Here is a 26641-nt window from a genome sequence, read left to right as displayed (position 1 = left end):
CTCCAAAGCCAAGGACCAGGGATCTGCTGCATTGGGCAGTTTGGGTCTGGGATGGCCCCAAAGGGCTCAGTACAAGGGCTGGAGAAATCAAAGCCAGTTTGCATTTTGGGCCCTGGGCTGGCTGATTACCCTCAATGTCAAGTGGGGAGCTGAAGGGGCCCACTCAGGCAATAACAATTTACATTTTCTTCACATAAGTGCACTGCTGCCTTGCCCATGAGTCAGGCTCGTGGAGGATGCTTCAGATTGGTCCAACAAACAAGCCACTGTGCAGAGGGCATCAAAACTGGGAGCAACCTTCTGAGTGTTTTGACAGCAAGCCATAAGAAAAATATTCAGTAGCAATAAACTGCATGTTAAATAAATACCAGCAAAGCTTATAACAGAATTACAAACAAGCAATTCAGCTTCTCTCAAGAGTCTTGCGTACTCCAAGGAAAACCTCTCTCAATTATAAAAACAAAAAAGCTATCTCAGATTTGCATAGTTCATCTATAATATGCTGATTGAGAATGTAAAACCTATGGCTCAGGTATTTTGTATAATCAGCTGTAACCTTATCCTCAAGTGTAATAACAAGCAACTGGAACAGCAAGACTAATACTTTAGCTATTTAAATTCAGATTGCTCGGTGTTTATACTAATATTCCCAGCAGAGAAAGGAAACAAAATATTTGAAACAAACAAGTATCTTCTCTGTAATATTAATCTTCTCTCATAACAGAGCCCTAGTGGAAAAACAGATTAATCAACAACAGAACAGAAACAGACAGTGAAGCAATTCAGCTACATCACGCCTTCAAGAATAAGCAAAAGGCCAACATGTGTGGAAAACAAATATTTCACATCTCTGGGAAAATCAGTGACCCTCATTAAAGGGTCACTACAGACCCAAGGAAATAAGAATTTAGTCCACAGGCAAATGCAATAGTTCAGGAGGAAATTGTGGGCAAAAGAGAATCATCCATTGGAAAGGCCCAAAGCAGAGCCCTGTTGGGCAGCCCTGGAACCAGGGGACCAAGTCCTTGCTTGCACAAATCTGACAGGTTCAGAACAGACCATGGGATGCACAGAATCATAGATTGGTTGGGGTTACTGTGCCTTTCTAACAGAACTGCCCCTCTGCACAGGGGAGACAAAGGTACCAGACATGGAGCTTGCAGATCAAAAAGCATCTGGGGATAGCCAGAGAACTGCCACCTGCAGAATCAGCTGCTTTTCAGCACTGATTGTAAGCACCCAAATGGCCTCCAGACACCAAAGCCAACTCTTGTAAAAGTAGGCACTTTTATTCACAGAGATGATGTGGCTGCTTAATAGAGTAGAAAATCTGTCAGAAGATTGCTGCATTCCCTAATAACCATGTCTGTGAAAAGATCTGGTTGAAATCAGCCTCTTAGCAAACCATCACCACTCTCTTGACAAGGAGGTTGTACAAGTGCAAATGACCATTATGAAACAATAACACTCAAAAAGAAAGTATCAGCAAACAACAAGTGACTGTTTAAACACAAACAATCCTCAGCAGTCTCAGGAACAATTTTGGGAACAATTCCTTATTCACACACCACAGCTTTGCAGAAAACCAAGGGTATTGCTCTGTTTCAGCTCCCTGCTACCTGACATCTGTAAAACAGTAAAGAGCCAAAAGACATGCAAGGCTGCAAGCAGGTATAAAGTAAAAGTGAAAATGTGTCAGTGCAAATTAAACATCCATGTCAGGAGGCTTTACAGTTCAGCAGGCCCCCAGATGTTCTGTCTGCACACAGCTGTCTTCACTAATGGTAAAAAGCAAATAATGTTGAAAAGCACACAAACAGAGATGTTAAGGAGACTCATTCCCAATCCCAGTAACACTCTATGGTAGAATTAATGCAATAATAGAAATACTAAGCAATAAAAATAAGTTAAAGAAAAGAGAAACAAAAACTTTGACAAGGAGACACGAGTGTATTTTTGTAACCAGGGGCACATGCAGTGATCTAGGCTGTGGATCTGGCTCCTCAGCTTCAATGCATCAGAGGGGCTGAACTCCTCAAGAGCAGAGCTGGGGCAAGGCAGTTTACAGGGTCAGGACTCAAATTCTCCAAAAACTCAAGTGCTTTAGCAGAAGAAAAACCTAGTCTGAAGGGAGGGGATATCAGACACCTCTTTGATTATTAATTTCATTGCTTGGATGCTTTAATTTCTTGCAAGGAAGTAATTTCTTGTTTGATTTTCTGCATGATTCCAGCTGCTTGTGCACTGGGTAAAATATCTTCCTGGTTTTCCACCTATCATTTCTGTCCCTTTGAATTGTACTACTTCTCATACACACACAGTACCAGCCTGTATTCTGAACTCTGGAAAATACAACAATTTGGCTTCTGCAGTAATCACAAGCACTTTTCCTAAGAAGTAACCATATTTCATCCTGTTCAAAAGTGCAATGTCTCAGCACCATAGTACTTTCAAATGACAGAAAAAGCAGCATTCAAACACTGCCAAAACCTGATATTTTATGCCAACATATTCAGAAAGAAACTTACTGTTTTTCAAAGAGAAATTTTAGTGAGGAAAAAAAAAAGTTGGACATTATTTGCACTTGTGCAATACTTTGTTCCATCCTGTGCTTCTCTAAATATGAAAGTCAAGGAAAAGGAAAGAAAAACTACATCATTTTTTTCATGGAGAGAAGAGTTTTCCCCTAGAGCTGAAGCTTCTTTGTGTTTTGTCAGCTGGCGTGGGAGGCATATTATCCAGGAGTTAAGCACAAATTTCCAAAAGGAAGAGAAAACAGACAGGGTAGACAGTCCATCAGGAAAGGCAATATTGAAAGTTTCCAGTGTATGAAACACATCAGATAGAAAAATCACTTTTCTTTAGTCTAACTCACTTTTCTCTCCCTGTCCCCCCCAAGCAGCCCCATTTCCTTTTTATTTCTTTTTGAGAGAACAATTGCCCCAGAAATCTATGGGAGCAATTCCAGTCCTAAAGTTAAACCTGTGCTTAGTTACTTCCCTGCACCCAGCCCTTTGTTGATGAGGGGGGTGAGAGAGCTCCTCATGCTTGGCACAGAACTGTGGGGCATAAGGAAAAGGAAAGGAAAACCCAAAGTATTTTGCCACTGAGATTTCTGACAGTGTTATTTGTCCTTCACATTCCCACTGAGCTCAGAGCCATCAACCCCATCTGTGCCCAGCACAGACATTCCCATCAGAGACTTGCAGGATCTGGGGATGAGCACGAGGCAGAAACACCCAAGCACTGACACTCACCACACTGAAACCACCTCTGGATATGCAGCTCCTGTGCAACCTGGGGTCTAATGACATTAAATACCTGCAATAAATTGTCAGCCTCATCCTTACACACCACTGTATTAATAAACCAAAAATTCAGCACTGCACCAAAGTGCAGAAAGGCAAAGTAAGAACTATGGAAAATATTTCTTTGTTCCCTATGCAAGAGCATCAGCTTGATAATTCTTTAGAAATGGAACATAGCTGGCATAATCAAATAAATTATTAGAAGGCATATAAATCATTACCACCTAATATGACTGCAACAAGATTCAATGCAATTTACAGATAAGTATGAGGAATGACTATTGCATTTTACAGAATTAAAACTGGCAAAAGTTCTAAGAAGACGAATGATAGAAGATGACCCTACATTCATCTGCAAACTAAAAAGGCAGAAGGAAAGCAGCAGACAGATAAGTCTTACTTTTTCAACTATTTTGCAACTTGCCCTGAAAAGAAGGATTAATCATAAAGTGGAAATTCTTACATTTAATTAGAGATTGAGTGGGTAGGAATCTGGAGACAGTCTAAAGCTGTATGGAAATTCTTAATGCTTTTGGAAATGAGGTGTCCTGGACTGAGACAGTGATGCAGACTTTCAGAAAGTACAAGTCCAGGCTGCTTTCTGGATTGTGTCTGCTGGCCCTCATCATGCATTTACACCCAAAAGGACATTTCCTAACAGGACATATCTCTGCTCCCATAGTTGGTCTAGACGCCAAAGAGTTGTCTGCCTTCACTTCCTTCAGGGGCTGGAAGAAAACACAAACAAAACCTGGTGCCAAAGCAGGGAATGGGACTGGCAAATAAGGAGTGCACCCCTTTGCACCAGCTCAGCATGGCCTGGGAGAGCTGCCTTCTATCCTTTTCTTTGCCCCTGGGTTTTTCTAGGACACTATGTCAGATCCCTAAGCCATGAATTTCACAGACTCCCCCTCACCTCCTGGGTGTCCCCACAGCATAAGGTCTGTCTGCAGGCACAGGGTCCTGTCTGCCATCTCCAATGAGCCCACCAACACCTGCTGTAGGAACACAACAGCCTTGGGGCTCAATTCCCCAGCCTCTGCTTTGCCCATGAGGATGGGAAGGGGGGAATTGCAATAGAGCTTTCCCAGGCTGCCAAAGTGTTACAAGAAGTTTATTGGCACTGACACAGCATTACTCAGTTACTGAGATTAACACCTTGGAAAATCTTTGGGAAAATTGTTCATTCTGCCTAAGAGCACACATCTAACAGCATGCACAGTCCCACACCAACCAATAAGAGTCCTTAACACCCATAATCTGCTTGCTACATCCAGATTAGTGCACTCTGCACCTATGGGATCTCTCTTTCTCTGTCTCTGAAATGCCCTTTGCTGTAGTTTAGATCTTGGATGACCTGCAGTACTAAGCAGGGATTCAAAAAATCAATGCAAATCTCAGTGCTCTCCTGCAAGTCTCTGGCCATTATTTCCTGCTCATCTCACCAAAACATCAGTCTTTTGCACTGAAAATCTGAACAGCCTTCAGCACTTTTCTCTTTTTGCTCCATAGTCAAAAAGAGCAGAGGATGAGCAAGGTAAGAGTCTTCAGTTTCTTAAATCCTAATCTCTTCTTGGGGGTTTATTATTGCTCTCTAATTTATTTTGACACTGTCAAAAAGCAATCTCAGTTTCTAATCCAGGTTCAACATGGACTACTCACATACTTAAAAGCAGAGCACACATTTACCTGCCAGGGCAGGGGACAGCACTTCTCATCAGCTGATCTGATTAATTAATTCCCCCAGGATCTGTGACCTTACCATAAACCCTAAACCCTTGCACTTCAAAAGTTCCCTTGGACTGAGCATCCCTAAATAACCAATACACCTGCTGCCATACCACAACAGAGCAGCAAAACCAACCAAAACACTGCTCCAACCCTCCTCCAGAAGGAGCTGAGGGAAAACAGACTTAATATTGAACAAGTGGTGGCCACAGGGCTTGCTACAGAAATAAAAAGCATCCCTACATCCTGGCAATGTGCCATCTATACAAACTGTCCAGAGCAAGCAAGCCAACCCTTGTCTTAGAGGCAATGAAGGGCATGCATCCCACCTATGCATGGGGGTGACACGTATACACACACATATAAACACATGAAATATGTTGTACAAAAAGAAAGAGGACATGTACTTTTCTCTTAAATGTGAAAATAAGCACTAACCCATCAGCATGCTTTGCTGCCTACACAGTGTGGACTACACTGTCATGATACACATCTCTCTTACTGGAGCCCTGCCATTCCCCTCTCAGAGTCCTCCAGCCCTGTTTATATTCAAAGGTCAAAAGTTTTATGTAATTTTGCTTGATCTAATCACCAGTTTGCAAACATTCCCAAAAATTTGGCAGTTGCTATCACCAGTTTTAGCTGGAGAGCCATTTTCTGGCTCCATTGTCTCAGTTTTACAAGGTCATTTCCAGTTCTGTGACCTTATGCCTTACCTGCCATCCCCAATTAAAATATGGGGGAAGATTACCAAGAGACAAGTGCATAATTTCAGAGAAAATTTAAAGTCAGAAGCTGACAGAGGCTGGAAGAAGCAAAGAGAGGAGATAGCTGTTTCTTTTCTCCAGGGTTGCAACCTCAGTTTCAAAAGCCCCACAGTTTCAAAAGCCCCTTGGTTTCAAAGCAGGATCTTTCAAGTGCCTGTGCTGCTGCACTGCCTGTCTCTGTTTGTGACATGTGCAGTCACAGGATTTTAATGGAGCCCAAAGCCCAGTTTTTAATGCAGACACTTGTGCTGGGGTCTGGATTTCTGCAGCTGACATGACTCTAGGGAACAGCTTTCATTGCAAATAAAAGCCAGAAAAATGTTTCTTCCCTGACAAGGATTTTAAGCAAGTGGAATCCACTGTAGCACAGCACGTGCAAATAACACAGACACAGCTATGAACAAGAAATCATTCCAGGTTGATTACAAATTAAAGTGATGTACAGGCACATGCTGTAGGCTCATTCTCCTGCTATTGCTTCACACATTACAACAAACATTTATTGGTAGTGGAATTAACTTCACCTTGACATCTCTCTGGGGAGAAAGGGGTTTACATACATCTGTAACACGGGCCCCTAAATAACCAAGCTCCAGAGTGTGCTGCTTGCTGCTACTCCACATCACTGCACCACTAAAGCCCTGAACTAAGCATTTCAGAAAGCAGGATCCAAATCACTGTCAATCCCCTGCCATTCCACAAGAACAAAGTCGACAGACAGGGCAGCAGCAATTTAAGATGTCTTGCATGAAAACTTTAGGAACTGGTACAAACATGTGGGGGCACAGCATGTCCAAGCTCTCCCTAGGTCATGATCCTTGTGCAGCAGCAGAGTTTGTATCCACACTCACCCTGAACAAGCCCCAAAACCAGCAGATAAATGGGTCCAATTCCGTCTGCCTCTGCTGAGGCCAGGGGAGGATCAACCAGCTACACATTACTCGTCTGTATTTTTATAGCACTTGCTATGTGCTTCTTAAACAGTGAGTAAAACTGAAAAGTCTTTTCAGTTTATATGTACCTTCCTCCTTACCATTTGCTCACTCAATCCTCAGCCTCCATCTGTGTGGAGCCAACATGCCCACCATGCCTTATGCCCACCTTGCTGCTCAGTCACACGCTCTGATGGCGAATTCCCCAGGGAGGTTAGTGCAGCCAGCCAAATCAGCAGTAGAAGGGTGGATTCCCATCTCAAAGGATAAAAAAAGATTTTTAAAAAAGAAAAAAAAAAAAAAAGTCAGGCCAACTCATGCTAGCTAGCCATGGAGAACTTCCAGATAAACATTTTGACATGATGAGCTACAGCAGCATGGAAAGCCACTGTTAGCAAAAGCAGAAGCTTCTGGCAAAGTGTGTGCTTTACTAACTTCTGGATCCATAGGAATGCCTTACCTTCTTCAAGTCCCACAGAAACAGCAGCCAGTAGGTTGCCTTAGTATCCATGCAGCAAAACAACACATCTGAGTTGCAAGTCCTGAAGACTTAATTGAGAAACCAGGTGTTCAGTGACATTGTGCCTCATCCTCCCCCTCCCACATTGCCCATGGAGACAGAGACCCCCAACTAGGGGAGGGCAGATGATGACAGTGAGGAACCACAAGCTAGAAACAGTTCAGATCCAAATGGTTAAGAAATTCAATGTAAGTTATCTGCAGAGACACCTTGAAAACATTCACCCCAAACTCATACTTCCCAAAACCTGTTGTGTTCCGCTGGGGACCAAAAAGAGTAATTCAGACCTGACTCTGTGTTACAAATATTCCCAGCACAATTTGCCTGGTTTCACTATGGGAATTCAACATAAATCTCAACAACTAATTCCCAAACAGAATGTTTTTAGCACGTGGGTGATCTAAGGCATGTGGAATCTTCCGAGAACTTCACAACATCCATATGTCAGATTTTTATATATAGGTGCTCCATACGGCATATGGATTGCATCACTTCACAGCTGCTGATAATAGTTTAAGAAAAAAAAGGTACAAAAGCCTGGCTTTCCTACAGCTGAAGTTCCAAAGCCATTTTTAAAATGTTCATCTAGAACTCACAGACCAGTGTCACATAGAAATTACCCTCTCAGGAGCCCAGCTCACATCACGCCTGAGGCACTTCAGCCTTTTGGGGGCATTTCTGACTTTTCTCCCATGTCTCCAAGACAAAACGCAAGACTACAGCATGGGACAGGGATTTTTATTGCCCCATTGAGCAGGGAGAGGAAGCAATCCAGAAGTTATCACCAATCACAGTCTCTCATCTTCATCCTCTTCCATGCTAGGTGCACGTCAGGCACACCCTGTGCTCCCTGCACTGTCAGTGGGAAGGAGGGAGAGACTGGGAGAAGAGAAGGTGTTTTAAAGGCTTATTTTATTTCTCATTATCCTCCTCTGATTCTGTTAGTAATAAATTCAATTTGCACCTCTATTTGCTGAGCCTGTTTTGCCCCTGGAGTGTTTTTTCCTGGTCCTTATCTCAACTCATGAACCCTTCATTAATTTTTTTCTCTCCTCTTCCCAGCTGTGGCAGGGAACTGTGAGTGAGCAACTTTTGTGGGTGCCTGGAGTTTGGCCAGTGTCAAACCACAACATCTCCAAACTACAGTGAAGACTTTGACCTTGCCCACATGGCTGGGCACATTTTCTAGCACTGTCACCTTCACATATCTCCTGATAAATCACTGCCCTGGTACCAGCATCCCTGGCTCACCCTCTTGCTGTTTTGAGCTGAGAACTATTTAATCAACAGGAATTGAACATACATAAAGTTCTATGCCTTGAGAGATTTTTATTTTTGTTATACATCAAAAAGGCATGTTTCTGGTTTGTCAGGCAGGTTTCATTTACACAGGCTTGCAGCACTTGCACACAGCTCATTTTATTCTCAGCTTGCCTCCAGAGTGACTGTAGGAGTGCATCCATATGGCCAGGGCTTTAGAGCTAAACTGGAAGTACCAAAACAGAGATGCAATTTGGATGCAATTATATGCACTGCTTCAGTTTCCACATTGGGAAGCACACAGCAGCTCCCTCCCACCACATCCGCAGAGGAGCACGTGGTGCCAGAGGGGGCTGTGGCAGAGCCAGGAGCTGCTGCTGCTCTGCTGCTCACACCATGCCAGCCTCAGGGGCTCCTGAACCACTGCTTCACAGGGCTCCATCAGCCACCACACCCATGGCTGCCAGGGAAACACTGCACCACCTTTCTGCAGCCTGAGGAACACAAAGAAAAACTAAAGATGTGGAGCACCTATGGCTTTCTGTCTCTTGACCTCAGTAAGTGGGCACTGAAACTCTGCTAGATGTTTCTCTCCAGTGATGTCCAAGACAGCTTGGGTCACTCATCAGGCTCCTCCACAGCACCCAGCTGTGAGACCCTCACAGCCCAGGACCAACAGGACTCTCCTGCAGGCAGCACACGGAGCCAGGCACAAATGACACTGGAAGTTTCCTGAGCTGAAATGACAGCAATGCATTGGTCTGCCTCCAACCTCTGCACTGAATTCTACCAGCAGAGCACAACTCCTCCAAGTGCTCTGAAAGCAATAAAAGCTTTCCTATTTTTAATAAGCTTGCATTTTAAACCACTTCATACATATATAGGTATATGTTTGTCTGTGTGTATATGTATCTCAAAACATAAAACAAATTGAATTTCTCAGTGAAGAGTGAAAAATGGAAATACCTAAGACTATTACTCACAAGCCAATTCATCTCCTCAGAACCTGGAGTTCAAAAATCCCCAGTAAGGAGTTTGATAAGCAAATTTAATGACTTTGAGACGTATCAACCTCCTTTAATATTGCCTGTGATCAGATGACAGACATTCCTTGCTAGATTTTTTTAGGTACTTGCTCATTTGCATGCACTCCAGAATAACCCATTAAAGGCTGCCTTTTCTTGACAAACTTTTGCCTCTGATAAATGGCCAACTCTGCTGGCCTGACTTCATGACAGTCCTTGGTCCTGACAGCTCAACTTAATTAACCCATTTAATTTATTGATCAAGCCCATGGCAAAGGAGTATTCCCCATTAAATAGGATTTTTATCACCCTTAGTTATATGACTAAAGGCCTTCCTAAAAATTGAAATTTAGTTAGCAGCTTCCATGCTGCCCATCCAAAAAGCTACTTAGGAAGAGGAAAAGAGACTAAAAATGACTCAGTGATTTTAGATAATGACCAGGTTGGGCTGTAAGTTGAAGTAATTTTCCTGTTTCACAAAAAAATGCATTGCAAAGCAATAAGGAATCCTTGAAAAGCTGTTCTGAAGACTGTCTCTTCCATTGGACTGTGCTCTGTTATAGTTGTGTCACTTGGAGCAAACCAGACTGTTTTATTTGTGCAAACTCTGACAATTATTTCACTTGAAAATGCAGATTATTTAGTGCTACAATATTTCCTGGATGACTTATTAATATGGATATAAAACCTTGCAGTTAAAAATAAAACATACAAGGCAGCAAACCATAGGCTGAAGCAGATAAATGAAAGACCAGCATAGTCTTTAAATCTAAAATTAACAAATCACACTCAGATGAAAGACATTTGGGTAAATCAATTCCCCTGCTACCTAAGCCCCAAAGTGCCTTTCCCTTTGCAATCAAACAACCAGAGGCTGTTATAAACTGGCAGGAAATTATCAGCCTAACCAGCCAGATCAGAAAGCTGACACACCACACACCCTACACATTATAGCCTTGCTGTCTGCAATAGCACAGCTCTCTACAGCCACATCTGTTTGCAGAAAGATGCAAATGAGGTTTAACTCTTGCAATAGTCTAGCCACTGGAGGATAATCAGAATAAATACTGTTTCTCTGCTAATCACATTTTGTGTTTTTGCTATAAAAGCAGTTTGTTCAGGGAAGCTTGACTAAACAGATAAGGACAGGTAGACTGGACAAAGGCTAAATGGTCTTGTCATAATTGCATACAGCTTAATTTCTAGATAAGAATCAGAAATCCTTTTTTTATAGGATTCTGGTCATATCATTTTAGCATTAATATGCCAGATACTTTACAACTGCCACTTCATTTTCTTTCTAGAATGTTTTTAAACCAGTAGCAAGCAGGACGAGAACATTTTCTCTAAATCTATCCAGCATCTGAAATCACCTGAGCTTTGTGAGCAGCAAGCTGGGGGAGAGGCACCATTTGGTCAGTGTGTGTGTTTCCAGGCAGTTTCCATCAGCCTGTTTGGCTGCACAGCTCAGTTTGCTGCAGGCAGGCGGCCGCGCTCCCGCAGGAGCCCCAGCGCTGCTCTCGCCTCCCTGCGGGCCCGGAGCATCGCTGTGCGCAGCCCCCAGAGACACACGGGCTGCAGGCAAACTGAGCAGCCTCATCCAGATGGAAAACTCAGATGACAATCTTTTTTTATCCCAGCCTCGAGTCTGTCTAACTCTGGCAGGTAGCAGTCTAGGCTAACACGTTATTATGCTTAATTCCTCTCACAGAGCAGAAACCAACTGTTGCTATTTCCCCTTGCTGTGCAAGGCTTAGGAGGGACAGGTCCAGAGCCACAAGGCATTGCCTCTCCTCTCCCAGGAGCTGCACACCCTCCAACACTTGGGCTGCAGGACACCCACCAGCCCTGCACAGGGAGAGCTCTGCACTTCCCACCAGAAAGGGCCACAGTCCTCAGCTCTGCAATTCTCATTACAGACCCCAGCGGTGGAGCTGCCTGCTCCAGCTCCATCTCTGCCAACAAAGGACAGCCTTGTCCTGGTCCCCAGCATCAGCAGAGATGCAGGGGAATCCTTCAGTGGGAGAATCCTGCACTCTTGGCCACCCCTAAGCTGGGCCCTCAGTGCCAGCAGCTCCACCAAGCCCCAGCCCCACAGACAGAGCTGGAGCTCCTGCTCCCCAAGGGTGTGCTCATGAGTACATGTCAGAAAAAAGAGGCACGTGCATCTTGCAAGCAGGTCTCTTGTCAATTTTTCATCCCTGAACAGCTTTAACTGTATCTCCTAATTAAAACACACACTGTTTTTATTCTACAGATGCAGATAAAGAGAGCATGGAGGCTGGAAGCTGTCTGTTTACACATCACAAACATCCAAAAGTGCATTTGACTATCCAGGGGATAGGGTTTTCAGCCCTTTGAGGCCACCAAATTACTTCTGACAACAAAGAAGGTTCTGAAATTAACTTTGAAAGATGTCTTTGTTTTATTAAAATGGAGGAAACAAAAGTGATAGTTTATGCTTCTTGGCAACATTTCTGTCCCTGAGACACGGAGGAATGATTCCTGTAGAACTTTTGCATAGCTCTGACATGGTGCAAGAGCCTGGAATTGGAGAGTGCCTCATTTACAGTAATTACATTTAAAAGTGGGTAGCAGGACTTGATCTGTGACAAATGCACAAGGAGAAAAACTGCATGTGATGACAGCAGAATCGACAGGATGCTGCTTTCCCGAAAGGCCAAAATTAATTGCTCCTTCCCACCCCTCCCCATTTCCCCCAGCCTTTGCTGAAGCAGCTCTGCATGTTCACAAGCTACAGAGCAGTAAGTGCATCTGTATTCACACCCAGCAAATCACATCAGCCATCAAATGCTGCCCTGCAGGATTCCAGTGGAGCCACAAAGCACAGGCAGGGACAGACCCTGGCCCACACACACATCAGAAAGAGCTGCCCTGCTCCTCCTCTCAGCACACTGGGACATTCCCAGCCCTGCTCCCCTTGGACACTCCCGCACAGCAGGGAGAGATGGGCATTGAAGCAGGGGGAGTTTATCTACAGCCTCCCTCCTCAGGGTCAGGAGAAAGTTTCTTTGCCTCGTGCCCATTCAGCAAAGTGGGAAAACAACATCTCTGTTATTACAGCACACACAAAGCACAAGTCACTAATTGGCTCTAATCACATTGCTGTAAACATTGACAATAACCCAGAATTCAAAGGCCTCCCTGTTAGATGGAACTCAAAGGGATTTGCAAGACCTAAAGCTGTGCCACAGCCAAGGTTCAGCTTTGACCACAGCCTGCAAATGACTCCTGTAGCAAAAGCATTTTCTGGTACCTGCTGAAACACAGACACAGGTTCACACCTGTGAGGAGAGGATTGGATGAATTTTCCATTGCAAGTTTCTCCTACAGCATATAAAACTCCCTTATGCACAAGAGAACATAAAATAACCCAAATCTAGGAACTGGGCAGACATGCCACTTCTTTGATGTTAATAAATGGGATATAAAATAGTAAGCTATAAACAGCTGTAGCCCTGATTCCACTTCACTGTATCAAGGAAAAATGTGGAGCAAAAACTACAACACATCACCTGCATCATATAAAAACATGGGAAATCTCTCTTGTATGAAAACTTCTAACCCTAGGAAGAGGATGGAGGTGCCATCCTTAGATCATCATTTCAAAATCTGCTCAAGTCAAAGCTGCCCAGTGTAGGTGTTTCTGTTAAGCAGCCCAAAGTTTGGTCCAGCCCCAGTTCTCACAGTGGAGTCTGCTTTCTGCTCACAGGCAACATAAACAATACCTTTGAAGTCCAGTGTATTTAAAAGCTACCTAGACCCCTCTATAACTTAGGCATGTAATTAACTCAGGTGGTACTCAGCTATGAGAAAATCCCCCAGAATTTCAGCTACTCAAGGATATTTTCACAAGAGTATCAGGAGCTGTTAAAACTTTTGGTATCCTGAATTCACAGCAGTGCAGTGTACATAAAATTATTAATTTTAATTAAAATGATAAAATATTCTAAAGCAATAGAAACATCCAATTTTTGTAATTAAAGTAATGCGGAAAAAAAATTGCTTAAATGGTTCCAGAACTAAATTTCACAATGGTTATGCCATTTTAAAGTTACAGGGTTTAGAAACTAGGTTGCACTTTTAAGAGACTCTTTAATAATTCAAGACCTTTCAAGGTCAGAGAGAAAGCAGTGATACAGTGATTTCTCTTCTTGAAATTCGAGAGCTCTGTTTATTTCTCTCATATGCATGCATACATATTCCAAGAGTTACCATGGGATCTCCCCAGTCAGGGTCAGCGTGTCAAGTCAGGGAATACAGCCTACCACTGTGTACCTGCAGCTTCACTTCAAAGCAGAACTTTTCTAAAATATTCAGCTTGGTGCAACCCTTGATAACAGGGCCAGGTAAGTTCTTTCCCTTCAAATTCAAGGCAATGCATTATCCAGAAGTAGTTGGAATAACCAATAATTTTCTCCCTGGCTCCTCTGAAATAGTTATTCAGTATTTATTTTCAGGATTGCTTTTTCATGGTAAAAACATAACTTACCTCTAAAGCTTCTGGAACAGGAACCATTTTTTCAATATGTTTAAATGTTGTTTAGTGTAGAAGGGAGCCAATCTCTGAATCTTTTAAATGCTCCTCCAAGGAAAACAGTGATAGTACCTATTGCCTGCAGAAAAACATAAATAACTCCCAATTAACTGTCACTGAAGCACAGCTTCAGTTTGAGATTTAGTGGATTGAGTACTTTCATGGGAGTGTTCAACTCCCAAGCAATCAATCACACCATTGCAAAAGCCACCCAGAGCAAGCAAGAAAACTTTGGAGAATTACAGAGCAAAAAACTGCACACAAAAGTGCCAGGAGAAGGGCTCTGATACTTCATGGAGAGCTACAGAACAAAGTAAAGCTCCTTCTGATAGTGGTCAAAAATACAATGCACAGGTAGGCTACACAAAATAATATTTTGACACTTTCATACAAGCATTGGGCAAAGAAATGTGTGAGGGGAACCCTTCCTTATCTTGCCCCACATTGCAAGGTCTGCTTTGACAAAAGAGTTTTGAGGAAGCTTTCTTCCTTCTGTGCTAAAATACCTTGGCTGGCCCCTGTTAGAAAAAGATCATTTTGAAAGCAGCTTCTTAAAGAGTCCAAACATTCATGCAATTAAAAGCCAATCCTCCAACTGTGTGTAGATAGAGACTAGAAAAAGTGTTGCCATGCAAAAGCAAATTCATGTTCAAATTCAGAGACATATTGACAGCAAATTACTGACACAACACCTTGCTCAATGGGGGAGATCACTCCCCATTTCAAGCAGTTCCCTGCTAGTTGGATTCTCTGTTCTGCCTCCAAAGAGCCAAAACACAAGTTCCCTCCCTCTACCTGATGTTAGGAAAAGCCCATTCCCTTTTAGGAGACAGCAACTAGAAAACAACCGGAGCAGGCACAAAAAATCAGTGCAAATGTAGAAGGCACAATCCCAGCAGCTCCCTCTGTCCTGTCTTTTATCACAGAATTCAGAATAGTGTTGGCAAGCTCTCTGTAAAGTTTATTTGGTGTCTTTATACATTTTTAAATGTAATTTTGGTAAGGTTTGTTTTTGCATGGATCTGTCAGTGTGTTATGTACAAAATGACAATTCAAGTCTCAAGCTATCAGCCTCTTTCTGCCAAGTGACAAATAACGGATGCTTAAAAAAGTCTCGTGGCATTCCAGAGAGCTAAAGAATAATGAGTCACAATCTCAAAACTTAAAATTACTTTTCCTTTCCCCCCCTTCCCTTTCTTCTTCTCCCACCTTCCCCCAGTTGCTCAGAGAAGGGAGGGTTAGGTCATGGGGCTCAAGAAAAGAGAATTTTCATTTTGGAGTTTTAGCATAGGGTTTCAAGTACCAGCAAAACCTCATTTTCACTTGCACATTACGTGGGGCTTTGTCATTAATTTGCACAAGGTGTCAAAAGAGTAGAAGATAAGCTGCAACACCCTCCCCCAGGCTACACTCTGCTGTTAGATTGAAAAGGCCAGGGTAACAAACGTGCTAATAAAATGTATGCAGTGTTTCCCTCCTCTGGAAAAACCTTGCCAGTGCTTAAGGAAAATAACTAAGTTTGTACAAGAATTATATTAAATGTATGTATCAAGCTTTATTCCTTATTTTTATTTGCCTTTTCCCTACATTCATTTTTTTTAATATCTTTTCCAGTTTAGGAATCCCATCCAATGCTAGGAGCAATATCCAGGAAGAAACCATAATAAAACTTACTATAATGTCAGAAAATAAGTATGATGTTGCACTTCCATGTAGTCTCTAGAAGAGCAGAAAGAGAAAGCAACATCAGGCAGTTGTTGATCACATCTCCAAGGCACAGATTTCTCAAGTACTGAGATGATAGAGATTCATATTGAAACCAGAACAAACAAGCAAAACAAAACCAGCAAAGAAAACTCCCATATGTTAGTAAAAATAAATAAATCCTCCTAGTCATTCTCTCCTGGCCCCTATTTTTACAGCTGTGCTCGTCACCTATGCACTCAAATTGAACAGAAAGTAAGGCAGCATCCTCCATGAAATTTCACCAAAGAGCATTTTAAACCCCAGGCTTTCCTATGCCTCACCAAACTTCCTGTGCTTCACAACAGCAGCACCTTCAGCTGGGACAAACCCCCTGAGTGCTCCAGCTCCATCTTCTCTGGCACTTACTGAGCCCAGCTCTGCCTCTCCTGCTCAGCCCACCTGGGGACAGGCAGGAGGGCCCATCAGAGAGCCTCAAATCCAACATTCCCTACACACTGAGGCCACTTAAATCATGAATGTGACTTATAACACAAAGGTTTTAATCCAGCCCTGTGTTTTCATCTTTTTGACCTTGCCAGAATAAATAAATAAATAAATAAATAATCCCAATACTGAGATGGGACATCTTTGTCTTTTGAAGTCTTCATGGAATTACATCCAGGTCTTCGAGCCTAATTCAGGGGGGAAAACAAAAACTTTGGACTCAATATAAACACCAACTTTTCATTCAAATGCTGTCCTAAGAAAGAGTACATGAAATCAAATGTTTATGTGATTCTTTTGTCAATCTTACACTACCAAAAGACATGAGATGAGGAATGATGACAAACAGGCCATGGAAGTGTCCCAAATATGTAGGACACTGTCTCACTAATAAAATGAGCTCAGTAGATCATTATCCAGCACCCCCAATGTTTCAGCCCTGGCTGGAGAAGCAGTCTTGAGAGGCAGTCTTGAGAGGAGCTGTTCACAAGCCTCATTTCAGCAATGAAAATCCTGACAGACATGAGAAGGTAAATGTCACACAGCCAGCCAGGCTGCTAAAGGCCTCTTCCCCTGATGCTTTGAATAAATACATCCACGTTGCTATTTCAGTTTCATAGGAAGGCTATAAAGTTGTGAAGCAGGGAGAGCCTGCACTGCTAGGACACGTTAGCAGGCTGTGTGCCAGGCTGGCAGCTCAGCACAGACACAGCCAGGAGATCAGGGCCCAGCAGCTGGGAGAATTTCAAAGCAGACATCATCTACTGGGATGGGTGGTTTCCAGCAGCTCCTCTCATTCAGCACAGAGCCAACTGCTGGGCCAGCTCAGGCTCTGCTTTCCGAAGAACCCACTGACCCACTAAGGGAACAGCAGGAGAAGGGCTGAAACTACCACAGGAAGGACAGGAACAATTTCCATTTTTGCTTAAATCATCCCCTTCATCAGTGGCAAAGGTGCCCCAGGCTGCATGGAGCATATTTAGGTGCCAGCCCCTGCAAGCCCAAGCTCAATGAGAGAGGAAGGAGCAGCAAGGGAAGTGCCAGGCTCTGTGTGCTGGGAGGGCTGTGGGGCAAGGAGGTCCCTGGCCCCTCACCCATGAAACAGGGAACAACACAACCATGGGGACATCTCAGCCAGAGCCACATGAGAGCACTTCTATAGGGAAAACAAAGCCTGACAGACAGAAAACAGGTTTTTGTCACACAGCTGTTGCTTGCAAACATGTTGGTATTTCATCACAATAGTCTAGCCCCAGATGGACTGAGATAGGAAAGCTTATCTTTCCTTCAGCATTGGTGTACCACAGCATCATCCCCCATCCCACTGTGCTTCTCTAACACTGCCTGAGCTTTCCTTGATGTTGCTGAGCCTCCTGATGTCAGTGAAAGAATCTGTATATTGATTAAAGCTGCCTCAGGAGAGCCAGGGTCCTTATGGCACACATTTGAGTTACAGAACTTAGAGGTGAGGACAACAACCCCTTGGCATTTCACAGCTAGCCAAGCATCTCACAAGTGGTCAGCACAGCTCCTCTGTCACTCAGCCAGCCCTCCTGACAGCCTTGCTTTAAAGCCCTTCACTGGAAGGGGTTTGGCAGCACATAAAAGTGGCATGGCAGTATGTGCTTCCCCCCAGGCTCTGGTCAGATCACACAGCGCCTGGTTTTAGAGAAAAACAGGTGTTGCACAATAAAACGTCTGAAGCAGCAAATAATTCAGATGTGATTGATGCCTCTCCAGGCAGCATGATCAAAAAAGTGTCTACACCCATGCAGCAGCAGCAGCAAGGGGACATTGTCTTCTACTCACAGCAGCATCTGCACTGCTCCAGGGGAGCCCAGCTGCTCCCACTGCTCCCAGATGGAGCCCACCAGGTCCCTCTTCCCTGTGGAAGGGGCTGCTTCTGCAACAGCAGGTTTTGCCACATCCTCTGAAGATCTTACATGGAACACAGAATTTTACAAACTCCCTGCTGAAAGGCAGAAATTCTACATAAATCGCCTTTCCTAAAATAACAGCAGAAATTCTCCTTCACCTCCTACCAGGGACCCTGAAGGGAAACATGAGCCCAAACCTTCCATACCTCCAGCAAAGCTCCTCTGCAGATTTTGTCACTCACCTCCGAGGAGAGTGGGAAAACCTGGCTGAAGGGGCTGCTGCCAGTGTAAAACAGAGATCTGTGTAAGCTGAGAAGAGTTTTCTATTTTAAATTCATTAATTCATACAATCAGAGGACAGTGGTTCCAGACTACACCTGAGCCATCACAAACAATCACAGCAGGTCAGCAGAGACCCAGCAGCAGCCCTGTCTCCACAATCACAGCTCACCAGGACTTCAGGAGGGAATTCCCAGCCCACCAGGATGAGCCACAGCTGCCCAGAGCCCACGGGGGCTCCCACTGTTATCTCCAAGTCAGCATTTGGGGCCCTCCTACATCCACCTCAGAAAGCAAAAACATAATTAAAGTGAGGTGACAGAGAGCCTGGGAAGAAAAGTGTTGAGGAAATTCAACAGGAAAAACAAATTAGATCGAGGGGAGAGGAGGGGAAAACAGAAAACAGACAATTGATGGCAATTTCATTAGTAGAGGTCAAAAATGTTTCCTTTACCATTTCCAAAAATATCAAATTCTCTTGTGCTTAACCTTATAATGAATTAAATATCAGCAGTCAGCAACAGATGAATCTCTTTGGAATGGAAGCATAACCTGAGCATACTTACAGCAATAAACTGCTGCAGTGGGTTCAAATTTTCTATTAATTATATTTCTGAATTGTTTCTATGAATACACTGTATGCCCATACATTCAGCAGAGAAAGTGAAACTCTACTCTTCTGAAAACTGAAGTTTCTAAATGGAAATTGTTTTTACTACTTAGACAGAAACAAAGAAGAGAGACAATGAAAAATTCAAGGGAGTCAGTCAAATTAACCTTTTTTGATCAATGACTCGTTTGTAGGGACAGACACATTTTTAAGTTGTGAAATTTCTGATGTATGCAAGCCACCAAGGTTGGAATCAATAAAAAGTGAAAATAAAGTGGATTTGTGTAGACTGATTTTTAAAGCAAAACTATGCATTATTCATACAGAAATCTGCCTATAATGACTGGTAAGCAGATTGAAAAGTCTAAAGGTTTAGACGTGGGAGAAAATTTAAGACAAATCACATTATTAAAATGAGCTTTGATTAGATCTGCAGAATACACAAATCCAGTCTTGCTCATCTATAAACTAATTTCTCATGTGTGTATTTCTAGGTTGCAGCACATGTACAAGTAAGAAGATACTCTTAAATGCAAGACACATCAAAGTTCCAGAAAAGGAAAAAAACTGGACTCTGCAGGAAACAGAACAAATTAACTACAAAAATAATTAATATGTTAAATATTTACAGCACACGTTTTTTTGTACAGGGTACCTTTTTAAACATTTGGAGCAGCTGCTTTGAATAGCCAGATTCCCACTAACCAAAGCATGTAAGTGGTGAGAAGGCTGCTCTCAGCAGGGATGGGATTTCCAGCACACCCTGAACACTGGCTCTGTCTTTAACCCAGTGGTGAAGAGCAGCCCATGGCTCCAGTGGCACAAACACTGTCAGTGAGCAGGGCAGTGTGACAGGGCTGGGCAGTGGAGCAGGGGGTGCTGAGCACCAAACCCCCAAATCTGAGCCCTTCTGGCCCTTCCCAGTCAGAGCAGCACTGATCTGGTCCCTCACACTGAGAGCAGTGTGAACCAGGCAAACAATGGGAACCCATCTCCACATCTGTGCTCACTGGAAAGGAGCTCAGCCCCTGCACTGAGTCCATCCTACAGAGCACACCAGGACTGTGGGGACATGCAAGGTTCATGTAAAAATACATTCCTGAACCAAACCGAAAGTGATGGCAGGAAGAATGTGTTTCTATTAAACACCAGTGTTTAAAGATAACTTCACTATAACAACCAGGCCATGTCCAGTGTTTCCCCAGCAGTTTAAATATAAAGCATTTTTCACTCTTTCATCTTGAACTGTGCCTTGCCAGAAGATCAGCTGATGCAGCTCCACGCAACAAAGTCAACTCGCTTCACTCCAACATAATTTGGTTGTCAAGTAATACTCTCACATTTTCTCAAATCTCTATTTAAGGAGCAAAACAAAAAAAGCAACCCAGATTAGAAAAAGAAGTCTTCAAAACCTGCAGATAATACAAGATTTTATAGGGAAGAGGAAAATAGCAAGAGGAAGCTGGAATATAAAAAAATGTCAAGAAGAGAGCTTGTACAATTTCAACAACATCCAGCTGCAATTCAACCCCTGCTTCAGCTGTAATCTCTAAATCAATCCAGATCTGCCTAGAAATGTTTGATTATCTATATAGGCCTACAGTTATATACAACAAGTACAGAAAAAAGCAGTTTCTATCTCTTTACTGTTACTGTGATTAACTTCAAAACTTATTTACCTTGAAAATACTCAAGGGATTGCAGTATTAATTATTTTTAAAGGACACTCAATGCAATTGGCAGCCCAGCATTGATGAGTATATTAAAAAAAATAAAAGGAGAATTAATTGGGGACCTTGGGACCTTATTAAAATTTGCTCTTGACTGTAAGTTCTATGACCTTCTATGGCTGAACTCCTGATGAGGCAACTGCATTTATACTTTAAGAATACCATTTGGTAGAGAAAAATAACCAAACTTTAAAGAGGTATACAAACACATTTGCAATACAAATCAGTAGTTTTCCAAGGAAAAAGATTACAAAGACTAAAAGCTTTTCTACTGAACACTGAAACAGGATCTGGTTCTTGTATGTCTTAAATGCAAACCTCTCAAAGTATCACACTTAGCAAACCTCAGGAGGCAAAAAGGACATTCCCAAGGCTGTGTTCTGGACAGAGGCATCAAATTGGGCAGGATAATGGAAACCTGCACCCTTGCAGGTAACTAGACAGTGTATTACTCATCTCTCAGATGTGCAGAAAAGGAGGAAAACCTCTCTAGGTTCAAACAGCCAGGATCCAACTGCCTTGTCCCAACAGTAAAGAGCTGTTTCCAGGCTGGAGATGAGCTACACAGACCCTTGGCATGGCACCAAAAATCAGTTTCTCCTCCTGCAATGAGCAGAGTTGGACACAGACACCGTGAACATGGCCTGGAGACACAATGGACAGGACATTCACACACAGAGATGCAGAGTCCATGGAGGCCCAGGGCTGTCCACACTGGTGATGTCTTTGCACTGCCCACCTCAAATATGAGCAACTGTCTTAAAAACCTGCACCAATCCTATCTTTTCAACTAGCAAAACCCAACTAGCAAAATAAATGGGTGAATATTCAACAGCATTGTGGAAAACAGCTTTAAATGCAAATACTAACAAGATCTCTCTTTTTATCTCATCACCAGCCAACTTTGACAGCTCGATGGACAGAGAGCCCCAGGTGCCCTCTCACTTTTTGACATTTAAACCCCTGCTCATGTTTCATTCAATTACTAGTTTTATTGGGTTTTTTCCCTCCCCACTGGCCCCACACAATGAACTTCAAAAGTAGCAGAGCACAGAAAAACATCTCTCAAAATCACCCCTTAATAACCACCCCTTACATGCTCTGTGGTGTTTCCAAACCTCTGTCTTTGACTACACCAAATCATTTCGATCCTTTGTGGAAATCTGAATTATGCTACACATCCCACGTGAATTAAGCAGAAGATCAAAGAACTGGGAAGCACAGCCCATGCCAGGAGGAGGGAAGGCTTTATCTGTGGCACCACAAGCTTTTTGATACTCGTTTTTGCTTCTTTGAACAAACCTCTGTGTTTTTATGAGTGGGAGAAAACACTTCCTTTTCTCAGCTAAACTAATCTCACCAGTCTTATCAGTTTTATTTTAAAAATCTGGCCATTTTGCTTGCTTTGACTACTGGAAATCTGCTTTATAGCAGTTAAAACAGTGGCTCTTTTACAGTAAAAATCTCAAATTAAATCAAAAGTCTAGAGTCCTGTTGCTGGGGAACTCCTCAGACCCACATAAGAGGTCAGGGCTTCCATCTTTGGCAACACTTGCACAGCTTTGTTTATTGCAGGGGCTTTCTGAGCATCACCATCCAGAACCTCTCTATTCCCCTGAAGAAACACTCCACACATTCCCCAGGATTCCTGTCTCATGATGATTTTGTATTCATTTCTTTCATTTCCGTATCAGCAGTGTCAATTCTGACCCCATGTCAGCAGCCACCTGTTTGTCCATCCTCTCCTTCATCCTCTGTGCAACTGCAGGACGTGGCATCAGACTCTTGTGGCCTTCCACATCCTGGTGCCTGGGCTGGCAGGAACACAGGAAATTTCAGTTTCCTCAGGGCACTCATCTGTTCCTGCCATTCCCCAGTAACAGCTGAGTAGACTTTTGCAGGCTTCATTTAAAACCCTCGTACACTCCCCAGCAATTTGTCCCTTTTGCTTGCCATGCAGATGACTCCCAGAACACTTCGCTTAAGTGAACAATCACATCTTTGCTGTCTCTTCCTTTAAACTTTATTTCCAAATAGAGGCATTTTTTGCTGCCATTTCACACAGTGATGAGAAAATCTCTTTTAATATTTCCAGAGATAATATAGTTTCAGAAGTCTCTACACTTTTCCTGTCTACCACTAGAAAGAGAAGCAAAAGGAGTAGTTCCATGTCAGTGGGTCTGTAAGAAGGGAAAGGACCTTCTTCCCTTTCACTGTATTTGTAATGGGAATAAACCACTTGTAAAGCACCTGAAAGAATGTACATTTCATAAGCAAAATATTTCTGTTCTAGATTAATACTGGAAGGTAATGGGAGAAGATGAATAACAAAAAAAGATTCTTTCTAACAAAAGATTTAACTGAATTCTTTTTCCTGTTCAATCTTCAAATCTGTTTCAAGTTCTCTCCCACTTCAACAGTTGTGGGGTTTCTTTCTTTTAAAGGAGACTCAAACAGAAAGCAAATTACATAATTCATGAGGAGACACATTGAAAAAACTTTTTTTAATACTGATACATAAGGCAGGGCTGTGTGGATGGAGAACACACAACTCTGGGTCACATTTTAAACACACATTTCTAATCCAGACAACAGCTGGGAGCCATTGCCCACTGGAGACTGAGCTGGTGCTTCACAAAGTTGCCTTTCTTGAGTACTTCAAATAAACCCTTCCCTTGCAGCTGCTTCCAAGAAGCCTTTCCTTTCTCCTGCTCCTTGTATTCTGCCAGAGAGAAAAGGCTATATAGCAAGGCAGGAGTTGCCCTTCCTCCAAATTTTTCCTTTTTTTTTTTTTTTTTAACAGAAAAACAAAGTTATTGAGATAACGGGGGGTAAAGCAGGTTGGTTTAAAAAAAAAAAAAAAAAAAAAAAACAAACCCCTTCCATTTTGACCAAAACCCCCATCCTTTTCTTACAGCACTAGCACAGTCTACCAGAGCTGAATAGCTTTAATAAACACACATATGGTTAGAGCAAGATCATCACCAGCAGGCTCCTTCCCCTGAGACCAGCTGGAGTTATATTTCAAACTGAAGGAAGCAAGCAGAGAGTATCCTCCAAAATCCCTGCTAAGGGAAAGGAGGGCAAGAGGAGATCAATCAGGATGAAGGTAAAAAAGGAAATAAGAAACTGAGTTGCCCTTTGGGAAACATGTAATTACATCTCTGAGTTCCTCTTCTAAGCACAGGCCTGAGGCAAGAGAGTTCAGGTCTAAGCATTTGCAGCTTCCACACAAGTTGGGCAGATAATCCCAAACTTTCAGATTTATCATTGTTATCAGCAGAGCTCCCCTCAGGTTCTCCATGCAGCCAAAGGTTTCAGCAGCATTTATGGGAGAGCTCAGTGAATGATCCCTCAGACCACACAACAGCAACAGAGGAAGGATGGGATGGAGTAGAACTGACATTGAGCCAGAACTCAGCCTGGATGATGACCAGGAACAGCAGGAGAACCCGCTCAAAGAGAGGACAAATCTTCCTGGGCTTACAGGTGCAGGAAGTGCTAAAATTGCTTCAGAGAAGCTACGCCTGAGATGAAGGGACAGAAATACAGCTAAAGCATCCACCCTGCAGCCAGCAAAGGCAGCAACCCTTCAGAGCCCAGGTCCTTTCCAGCCTGGTGTGAGGCTTCACCTCAGGGTGAGCTCAGCCCTCAGCTCTCACAGCAAAGGGAGCAGACCTGGGACCACACCAACCATGTGCCACTGAAGGTCTGGTTGGCAGACCTTCACAAATTTGTAACCCAGTTTCACAGCTTGTGCATGTCACCACAGGCCCTTTACCCATCCCAAGTGAGAGGCAGCCCTGGCTTGGATGGGATGCTCAGGCAGTAGGACACAGCCCAGCCCCTCAGACTGGCTCCTCCAGCTCCCATCACAGCAGCACAAGACTAAAAAGCAACCTGCCCCAAGAAAAAAGTCCTTCAGAAGAGAACACAACCACCAAAATGGCATGGCAGGACCAACAGGGATCTGGAGGAATGGCAGGACTACAGAGGCTGGAGGAATTTGTACAGCTATGCCCCAGGCAGCTCCATTCACCAACATATAGCAGCCCTTGGACTGCTGAGAATATCACAGCAGTAAGTAAAACGAGAGCAAGCAAAGGAGTTCGTCTTGATTTAACTTCAGATCCTCGTTTTAACTTGAGAAAATTCAATTAGTTTCTACCCAGAAGCAGTTTAGCTGCCATTGTTGGCAATCAATGGTCCCTAAATGCTGAGAAACTGGCAACTGTTCAATGTGCTGGCAGAGAGGCTTTCCTAATTAAAGATGTCACTTTTCCAGCTAATTTAAGTCTGCCATCTCTTGAAAGTACCAATTGCCACAACAAAATATGAATAGGAAATTGACTTTCTGTGCATCTGTTTTTGCAAAATACTTCCTCAGAGTCATATGTTTCAGCTTAAATGGTTTAGGTCACTTGCTGGGAGGCAATAGCAGAGCTTCGTTCTGTCTCCTGAATACCTCCTAAATAAAGAAAAATAAGCAGGGGTTCTGTCATCTACAGGAATGAAAAAGGTATTTGTTGGCTTTCACAGCATCAGCGAGCTGTTCTGTACTCCATCTGATACTGATTTTGTTAGTATAAAGGAAATCCACACTGAGCAAGTCTGCTTATCTAAACAGCTTCCATCACACTACATTCTTATCCACACAACTTCCCTGGGGACAGGGAAGTGCTGTTATTCCTGCTGGAAGGAAATGTAGAAGCACACAGCTGAGACACAAAGGTTTTTAGATGTCTAACTTCCACTGAAGTCAAATTTCTGACTCATGCTATTATCTCCTTTCCATAACAGCTAAATAACATCCCTTTATTTCCTGAATCCAGCTATCCCAACGTTTTAGCCAAACCATGCATTTTTAAGACTATTTGCACTCTGGCAACAAAAGGAAAGCAATGCCTGTGCACTTGGGAATGAGCTCCTAAGTTCAGTAATAGAGCAGCATCCTGACTTGAGCACCTCCTGCATGCCCAGCTGTGCTCACTCCAGTCCCTCCTGCTGAGGCCCCAAAATCAGCCCTGCTCTGGGTCAGCCAAGGGAGGGAGCAGAAATCCCAGCAGAGCTGTCTTCATCAAAAGGACTTCTGACTCCTCTCACTCCTTCTAATTTCTTCTTTTTTAATACTCTATTTGTGAATCTGTTTTACAGCTTATTGTGAATCAGACAGAGCATTAAACCAGCTTTCTTTACTCCGCAAGCATCTGACAAACAAAGCAGTTAGAAGCAGGACTTGAAATCTTCTCCTCTTCTCCTGTCCAAACATCAAAAATGCCACTGAATTTTGGTTTTGTGGAATTCTAGATAAGAGCCATCCTTTGTTGAGTGCCACAAGAAATAAACCCCTGATCTTTGAGTGGACTTAAGGCCTCACTGTTGTACACAACAGTTAAATTTAACATGGATGAGATGCATTCAACCACCAGGGTGGCTGCTCACATGAACATTACTGATATGAGGCTGTGTTTCGTAAGCTTGGAAATGCTGCCTGGCTAGGTAGACTTGAAGCAAGTCATACATTATTTATAATTTATTAAAATTTATTTTAAACAATTCCTCTCCCACACCATCATTTGATCAGCTCTGTTTACAGTCTACAACTGTGGAGCAGAGGCGTGCAGCATTAATTACACCACTGGGCTCTCCCACCCCCAGGTATGACAGAACAGACCCACACTTCCTTCCTGAAATGGAAACCTCCTAACATAGGTAGGAAAGGAGGAACATTTTATACTTGTTTTTCCCATGCCAATGCAAGTTCACCTATTCCCACTGCAGTATGCCCCTTAGCCCCTTTCTGGAGCCCAGGATGGACTTCTGGCAGCAACAAACTCTCTGGGAGCTGAACTAAGGG

At 43.1% G+C, this 26641-nt stretch overlaps 1 protein-coding gene across 4 annotated transcripts in view; it reads right to left on the bottom strand.

Moving 5' to 3' along the window:
- Positions 1 to 26641, bottom strand: part of IL1RAPL2 (interleukin 1 receptor accessory protein like 2) — a 333232-nt gene that overhangs the window by 240876 nt on the left and 65715 nt on the right. The window contains exons 2-3 of one of the 4 annotated variants that reach the window (XM_054289713.1): positions 15773 to 15817; positions 14054 to 14177 (exon numbers count right to left, since the gene is read on the bottom strand). The exons of the other annotated variants lie outside the window; for them this stretch is intronic. The gene's annotated coding sequence lies outside the window, so the exon portion shown is untranslated. The remainder of the gene's footprint in view (positions 1 to 14053; positions 14178 to 15772; positions 15818 to 26641) is intronic. 4 annotated transcript variants of the gene reach the window in all.

Source organism: Melozone crissalis, unplaced genomic scaffold (assembly GCF_028551555.1).
Source record: "Melozone crissalis strain CALT ecotype California unplaced genomic scaffold, PUWL_Pcris_2 ptg000068l_1, whole genome shotgun sequence".
Taxonomy (NCBI): Eukaryota; Metazoa; Chordata; class Aves; order Passeriformes; family Passerellidae; genus Melozone; species Melozone crissalis.
Note: the sequence above shows the minus strand (reverse complement) of the source record. Positions and strands in the feature narration are given on the sequence as shown.